This window comes from Cuculus canorus, chromosome 1 (assembly GCF_017976375.1).
Source record: "Cuculus canorus isolate bCucCan1 chromosome 1, bCucCan1.pri, whole genome shotgun sequence".
NCBI lineage: Eukaryota > Metazoa > Chordata > Aves > Cuculiformes > Cuculidae > Cuculus > Cuculus canorus.
This window is the reverse complement of record NC_071401.1, coordinates 190,789,986-190,798,724: the sequence shown is the minus strand read 5'-3', so window position 1 is coordinate 190,798,724 and position 8,739 is coordinate 190,789,986.

Genomic DNA, 8,739 nt, shown 5'->3' with positions numbered 1-8,739 from the left:
ATTTCCCTGGGGAGGCTATTTCAACAGCCAATTGTTCTTATTGTGGAATACAGAGTCATAGAATCATTGAATAGTTAGGGTTGGAAGGGACCTTAAAGATCACTTAGTTCCAAACCCTCTGACATGGGCAGGGACATCCCACTAGATCAGGCTGCCCAGCGCCCCATCCAACCTGGCCTTGAACACCTCCAGGAATGCAGCATCCACAGCTTCCCTGGGCAACCTGTTCCAGTGTCTCACCACTCTCATGGTGAAGAAATTCTTCACAAGGTCCAGTCTAAATCTGCTCCTCTTCAGTTTATACCCATTCCCCCTCATCCTATCCCCACAAGCTTTTATGAATAGCCCCTCTCCAACGTTCCTGTAGGACTCCTTCAGGTATTGGAAGGGCGTTATAAGATCTTCTCTGAGCCTTCTCCTCTTCAGGCTAAACAAGCCCAACTCTCTCAGCCTATCCTTGTAGGGAAGTTGCTCCAGCCCTCCAATCATCTTTGTAGCTCTCCTCTGGACCCGTTCCAACAGCTCCATATCCTTCTTATGTTGAGGATTCCAGAACTGGACACAGTATTCCAGATGAGGTCTTGCAAAAGGAATAGAGGGGCAGAATCCCCTCCCTTGCTCTTCTGGCCACGCTTCTTTTGATGCAGCCCAGGATACAGTTGGCCTTCTGGGCTGTGAGTGCACATTGCCAGCTCATGTTGAGCTTCTCATCAACCAGCACCCCAGGTCCTTCTCTGTAGGGCTTCTCTCAATCATACCATCTCCCATCATGTACTGAAAACAGGGATTGCCCTGACCGAGGTGCAGGACCTTACACTTGGCCTTGTTGAACCTCATGAGGTTCTCAGAGGCCGACTTCTCAGGTCTGTCCAGGTCCCTCTGGATGACATCCCATCCTTCTGGTGTGGCAACTGCATCACTCAGCTTGGTGTCATCCACAAACTTGCTGAGAGTGCACTCACTCTCACTGTCAATATCATTGATAAATATATTGAGCAGCAATATGGAAGACTACACGCATTTAGAGGAAGAAAATTTATCAGAGAAGTATAGTTATTGTGAGGAGACTTTGGGTAATTAAAAGACATCTAATTTGAAAATGCAATAACGAATTCCATAGGCAGTGGTGCATGATCTTCAGTAAGTGCTATGTGATTTAACGTTTCTGATCACAGACAGTCAGGTTACATTTCTAGCCAGAAAATATCTCTATGATCACATTGCGGAACAGATCCCCAGTTTGCATAAAATGAGGTCTTCAGTTCGTATTAGCTGTGACTCTAGCCCAAAGGATAAGCTTTGACAAAAGAGCGAGTTATCAGCAGCAAAGGGTGAATATAAAAATGTAGGTTTCGTGGGATTAGTACAAGAGAACTTCAGGGATTCATCTGAAGTTTTCAGAACTGTTTTGTGTAAACTGCTGAAAGGCTGTGGATCATATGGCATTCAAAAGATGCTCTACATACCTTTGATCATTTACATTGTACATTCAATATACATGAAGAATTTAAATGCCAATGCTGTAAAACCTAGGTGCAAAATTCTGCAGTAATTTTTTTTCTATTAAATTTGTAAGTGGAGCAAGAACACCTACCTTCATACAAACGTAAAGAAGGACGAAAATTTTAGACTACCCTTGTCTCCATGCCTCATCAAAGAATCATTAAGGTTGGAAAAGGTTTCTATGGTCATCAAGTCCAATAGTTAGCCTTACACCAGCATGCCTACTAAAACGTGTCCTGATGTGCCAAATCTACATGTTTATTGAAGACCTCCAGGGATGATGACTCCAGCACTTCACTGGGCAGCTTACTCCAATACTTTACCACTCTTTTAGTAAAGAATTTTTCCTAATATCTATTTAAACCGTGACTTACAGCACCAACATTGCTACAGCTGCAGCATTCTCTGCATCTGTAAAACAGCTGAACATTGTTGTATCCAAGGTACCAGACAGGATTCACCTTAGACTGTTGAGAGAGATGGACAATGAAATTGTAAGAGTGCATCATGTAAAATGTAAAATGTATCATGTATCAGAAACCTATGGTAATCATACTATTGCATATAGGAGTGACAACATTATGCTACTAAGATCACCAGGGCATAGATGATCCATGAAGAGAAACTGTTTGAGCTGGATTTGTCTAGTATGGTAAAAACGAAGTTAAGAGGAAATCTTAACAGCCACTTGAAAAAAACTTGAATGGTAGTTAAATGATAACTGCCAAACCAGCCTCTGTTTTACCAAATGACATACAAAGAGGCAATGGCTATAAACTATGATTTGAGATTTTTAGGTCAAACATTGTGAAAAAAAATAAACAATTTGTAAGGAAGGTAGCACTGTACTGAAACAGTTTAACCAGAGAGATGGTGGAATTTCCTTCCCTAGGAGTGTTAAAAATGCTGCTATCAAAGCCACATTTGACTTAATCTATGTTGGACATAGTATTGCTTTCAAATCCCGCAGGACTGGTCCTTCAAACCAGTTTATCTATGCTTCTATGTATATACCTGTGCCTTAGGCCCTGATTCTCTCTCCAACAGGAGTACATGTGTTGGACTGTCATCCAGTCTAAGGAGTTTCGCTTGCAAAGTATGGCTTGGAAAGATTTGCTTATTTATGACCTTAAAGTTACTTCCTAGGTGATTGTTCCAGAGAGCTGTGTGTAACGGAAGAGGCAATGAGGCAGGATTCTGTATTCCTTTGCTGTGCTTCTTGTTGCTTCTGCAACTTCTTTTTTTTTTAACCTGTGCTCACATTTCCTAGAATCTGGAAAACAATGCAAGATGTAAAGGACATGTTTTAATGGTGGACTTAATGGTGGTTAGTGGTTGAACTTAATCTTATGGGTCGTTTCCAACTTAAATGATTCTATGATTCCATTTTTCTGAAATCATTAGTATTTCCCAAACAATGTATGAAGAAATCACCTTAAGTTCTTTATGTGTCAGCATTTCAGGTTAATAAAATTTTGTCATTCCTCAAGTACTTTTGAAAAATAACGCAAAATAAAATCTGTTTCTAGATAACAATGTGACCATCATCCTCTGATTAGGCAACTAGCTTCATCTCCTCTGGGATCCTGAAGTCCTCCATGTTTCCTGCTCCATTTACTTCTTTTCTTAGTCTGTTCAGGGAAGTGACAACAAGGTCACTCTCTAGGAATACCTTAACTGGGACATCAAGGTTCATGTCTGACACCTGGATCTGTATACAAACTCCAACTATATCCTGGATCTGTATGGGGGAAAATATGATATACCTGTTTCCTTCCCTTCCTTCCCCATCCTAGCATGGTTTTGCTTTTAAAGGAATCTTGTGTTTGAACAACAGTATTTTCTGTACATATCCACAGTTTCAGAGATTAGATAATCTATAGTGTCTAGTACACATACCTACCAGTGAAGCTGAATGTAGCTGTGTTGATCTGTTAACATAACACCGGGTAAAGAGACTGATGGTTAAAATGCCTGCTTTTATGTTCTGTACCTATGCAGACCGTATGTTTTTCTGACACTATTTTAATTTTTGCCCAGATTGCCTGCATATAATGTGGACAGCACATCCAGCAAATACATTGCACAATGCTTATCATAATCTGGCAGCTCTTCTCTTTCAATATCAAACTGTAGCTGTAGTGCAGAAACTACCAGAGAAAAAATTTATTGCAGCAAGTACCCATGTTGTACTGCTTTCTGTGGCTTTAACAAGAGAAAATAAAATGTGAAGTCTAAAACTCATAAGTAAATCTTGTATTATTTTGTTGGTTTTTAATATATAAGGTAAACACAAGGAAAAAAATAAATCTAAATTTCCATTACAGTAGCCTACAGTTACCTCCTGATTGTTCCTGAAGGATTCAAAGTGATAATGATTTCTTAAATCTCTTTCTTGCAATTAAAACAGTAAAAAAAATAGATGAAGGAAAAGCATTCAACTTATTCATGGATGATCTCACCAACTGGCTTTGATATCATACTGCAGTCAGTGTTCACGGAGGGTTTTGATCAATATACACAGTTAAAAATGCAATTTTTGAAAGAGATAACTTGAGAGGTATCAAACAAAAAAGAAATCAGGGAAAAGAATATTTGCTTTAAGACTGGCTAATGAAAGGCTTTATCCTGCAAAATTCTCAATAGGATCACTTGTGTGGTTAAAATTAAGCAGATGCTTAATCATTTCATTGGCTCAAGTCCAGACTGCTCACCACCTTGCAGAAAATCAAACCTATAAAGTGCCTGCAATAACTGTGTAAGATAAATAACTGGGTTAATTACTGCAAATCACTCTAATATGAAGAATACTCAGCTAAAAATACAATTTGATAACATTTTAGTGAAGAGATTAGAGGTAATCAAGTATAGCAGCAGTAACTTTACAATTGAGAAAATTAGCTTCAAAGTTTGTGCCAAAAATACAGCTTTCTTCTGCTTAATTTGCGAAGTCTCTAGATTTTTTATTTAGACTTAGAAAAGTATACTTGAAAAAAAAAAGAATCACATTTTTTGCACAAATATTATAAGTGCTGCTGTATTTTTCACTGAAAGGTTAAGCCATGTCAGATAAAATTTTACTGTAGACCAGAATTCCTAATGAATTTGAAAAGGTAATATACCATGACACATAGAAAACATTTGTATAAGATCAGGGAATGCATAGCTGTTCAAGGAAAGAAAAAACAGTCAACAAATGCATGATAGAAAAAAATGTTAAATACTTAACTACTTTAGTAAATAGTCCTAGTGCCCTTTTTCTAATTAAAATCCTTTTTATTTTAACTTATGTATTTTTCACATGTTAAATAGTGGTTATATCTTCTCATTAAGATTACTTTTCTCTTCTTTTTATTTTCCAGGGATGAGACTAGTGTTTTTCAGAGTGGTTATAAAAAAATAAATCTGTGTTGTTCATGGAAATAGTATCAGACTCATACATCTTTAGAATTCTTAAGTGCAAGTAAGGGATTCTTAATATGATGTTTTCTATATCTGTCTCACAATATGAAAGAAATACAAATGAACTCTGCTAATTATGTTATTTTCCAAGATACTCTTGGATACATTTCCTCTGAATCCAAGGCAGGTGTAGTATATTAATGGATTTTCATGCCAAGCCACTGCTGATGTAAGCAGTACATCTCAAAAGAATTGTTGCCCTGAAGGAATGTTTTAATACAATGTTTTGGACCCAGAATAGCCTAAATAATGCCAAGCAATAATGAACAGAAAAGGTAGTCAAAATTGTATGTGACAGAGTGGTTGTCTTCACAGTATTTTTGCCTGTGTGCCATGCCAGTCTATTGAAAATCAAATATATTGTATGAAAAATGTAACATCTCTTCACCCATAACTCTTTTGTGACATCTGTGATGGAAGGTCATATGAAGATTACTGTAAACTCTGAATTTGAATAGGACATTGGGAATATCTAACAAGAAAGTTGGTTACATATGCAATGAATGCATACTATTTGCCACAGAGACAGGCATTTGAAACCATGTGAACGTAACACATTGTAATATTATTCCTGTCACTTACAACAATTAAAATTTATTTTAAATCTAGAAAATTAAGATACAAGTATATGATGTAATAACTTTAGATTAGGCTTTTGAACTAGCAAATACTTTGCCATACCTACATGGCCCATAAGCTTTTTCTTATTGTGTAGTAGTGTCATGAAGTCCATCTGTATAGGAATAAATGGAATGACAAACTATCACCAAAAGCCAGTAAGCTATGATACAGAGCTTCAATTAGCTGACACTCTATGCTCAATTTTAAAAACATTTCATGATAGATAAGATTATCAGTATTTTCAAAATGAGGCTGGAATGACCTTTGTATTTCTGGATTTAATGGATTAGTTTCTACTATTGTGCTCTGGCTCTCACTCAGAATTGAGTGTCCTTATTACAGTTCCTATTTAAGTAGGTCACAATTTTTAAAAAAAAAAAGGCTTGATTTAGAAACGTTGGATTGTCAGGAATGCTAAGCCTCTGACACAGATGAGTTCCAAACATCAGCAATTAAAAAACAAGTCAATTTACTGCTGTCCACATATGGACGTATTAATAGATTCGTGTATCTTTAGACATGAATTTAGGCTCCTATATTGCAAAAACTTGGTTTTAATGATGCTATTGGGATGCTATTATTGGATTACAACCTAGCCCATGCTCACCTTGAAAGAAGCACTGAAAACTTAAGGAAAACCTAATTACCACAGAAACCAGGATTATGACTTCAAGGGGATAATTATAAAGAGCAGATAAGTCCTGAGAAACCAAGATCCTATTTTCATGTAAATGTTACTACTTATAATGAGTGAAGGGAAAATGACCTGGAAAAACCGCAGAAAGAGAGAATTGTTTTTAATAGCTTGTCTCCCAGAGTATGCTGTGACCTGTCTTATGATCTTTAGCTTCTTTGTTCTTTTCCTGCAGCTTCTATTAAAAAAACAGTATTTATTTTGGGAAACTGAAACCAATAGCTCTTCTTTTTTACCTCCTGTCACAGTTAGCAAGCGCAGCCCTTGCATACAGATCAGGGATTTTATTAATTCAAAAAGTTGTAACATCCTTTAAGAGTTGGAAGGGAATTTTTCCTCAGTGAGTACTGCTTTTGTTCCTTGAGTGTCCTACCAGTAATTCAAACAAGGCCGTTAGGTCAACGGAAGAAAATGCAGTGGCCTTGAAAGACACGTGGGTTGCTGGAACAAAGAGAACACGCTGATTGTTCAGAATTCAGGCCTCAGACTGAACCTGCATGAGGTTCACTTTCTATTGCTACGCTGCACTGAGGAAGAGGACAGTCTTGGGATGACTTCCAGGAAGTCTCAGTCTTAGCTGAGAAAAGCTAAGAGTGGTGGGTCAATCAGTTAGCCTTACTGATTATTTGGCATTAGTACATGAGACATTGTTTAATTTCATGAGTTATGTCTCTATTTGATATCTCTTAAATAAGTAATGTAACACTTATTTTAGGGAAATCACTCAGTAAAATGTCCTTTGACTTTTTTATTATTATTTTGACAGAGTTTGTAGAATTTAGCTACAGTCAGTGAGGAAGAAGAGACAGCTGCTATTACTATCAAAACATTGTCTTTTACTTATTTCCAAATTCAGGTAATACAAAGTCAGAGAATAGTCAGAAAAAGTGTTTCCAGAAACTCTGCCTTTCTGGTAAAAAATACTGGATGAATTTATTCCTACTTTTTGATTCTATGGATTCTATTTTTGAACAAAACTATTGAGCAAACTTGACCTAAATTTCTGAAAAAATTGTTCTGACTACTTAAGTGCACCAAAAAATATATTCAAAACTTACAGGTCATTAATTTCTATTTATTTATTTTATATACAAGTATATTTATTAGAAAGATATAGAATGAAATAATGTTAATATTTGAAACTACACAAAGGAAGGTCCTGCCTGACAAATTTAATTTCCTTCTATGACAAGGTTACCCACCTAACTGAGGAAAACCAGTTGACATAATCTTTCTGGATTTCAATAAGACCTTTGATACTGTCTCTCATACTATCTTCCTAAAAAAAATGTCCAGCATACAGCTGGATAAATAAACAGTACAATAGGTGAACAATTAGCTAATGCATAAGACTCAAAGAGTCATAGTAAATGGGGTTACATCGAGCTGGTGACCAGTCACTAGTGGGGTTCCGTAGGGATCCATCCTAGGACAAGTACTCTGTGATATCTTCATAAATGACCTGGTTGCAAGACTCAAAAGTTTACTAACCAAGTTTGCTGTTGGCATGAAACTGGAGGGAGCTGTTGACACTTTTGAGAGCAAAGAGGCCCTGCAGAGGGATCTAGACAAATTGGAGAGCTGTGCAATTACCAACCACATGAAGTTTAACAAGGGCAAGTGTCAGGGATACTTGCACCTGGGACATGGCAAGCCTGGCTATACATACAGACCGGGGAGTGACAGGCCGGAGGACAGCCCTGCAGAAAGGGATCTGGGGGATCTGGTTGACAGCTAGTCAAACATGACTCAAGAGTGTGCTCTGGCAGCCAAGAGGGCTTGAGGTTCATCAAGCACGGCATTGCTAGTAGGTCGAGGGAGGTGATTGTCCTCCTCTACTCAGCACTGGTGTAGCCACGTCTCAAGTATTGTGTGCAGTTTTGGGTGCCACAGTATAAAAAAGGATATCAAGCTATAGGAGAGTGTCCAGAGGAGAACCACAAAGCTGGTGAAGCGTCTAGAAGAGACTTTGTATGAGGAGTGGCTGAAGTCACTTGGCCTGTCCAGCCTGGACAAGATAAGACTGAGGGGGGACCTCATCACAGTCTACTGCTTCCTCTTAAGGGAAGGAGAAGGATCAGGTGCTGATCACTCCAATAACCAGTGACAGTACATGAGGGAATGGCAGGAAGATGTGCCAAGTGTGGTTTAGTTTGAATGCTAGGAAAAAGACTCTTCATTCAGAGAGTGGTGGAGCACTGAAACAGGCTCCCCAGGGAAGTAGTTACGGGGCCAAGCCTGTCAATGTTCAAGAAGCATTTGGACAATGTCCTCAGACACATGGTGTAAATTTTGGGCTTGTCCTCTGGAAGGATAGGAGCTGGACTCAATGATCCTTGTAGGTCCCTTTCAACTCAGGTCATTTTGTGATTCTGTGATTTGCTTCAGGATTTTTTATGCACTTAGAGTTTAATTAGCTTCTACCTATACAATAAGACTCCAGCTTATAACTGCCTTGT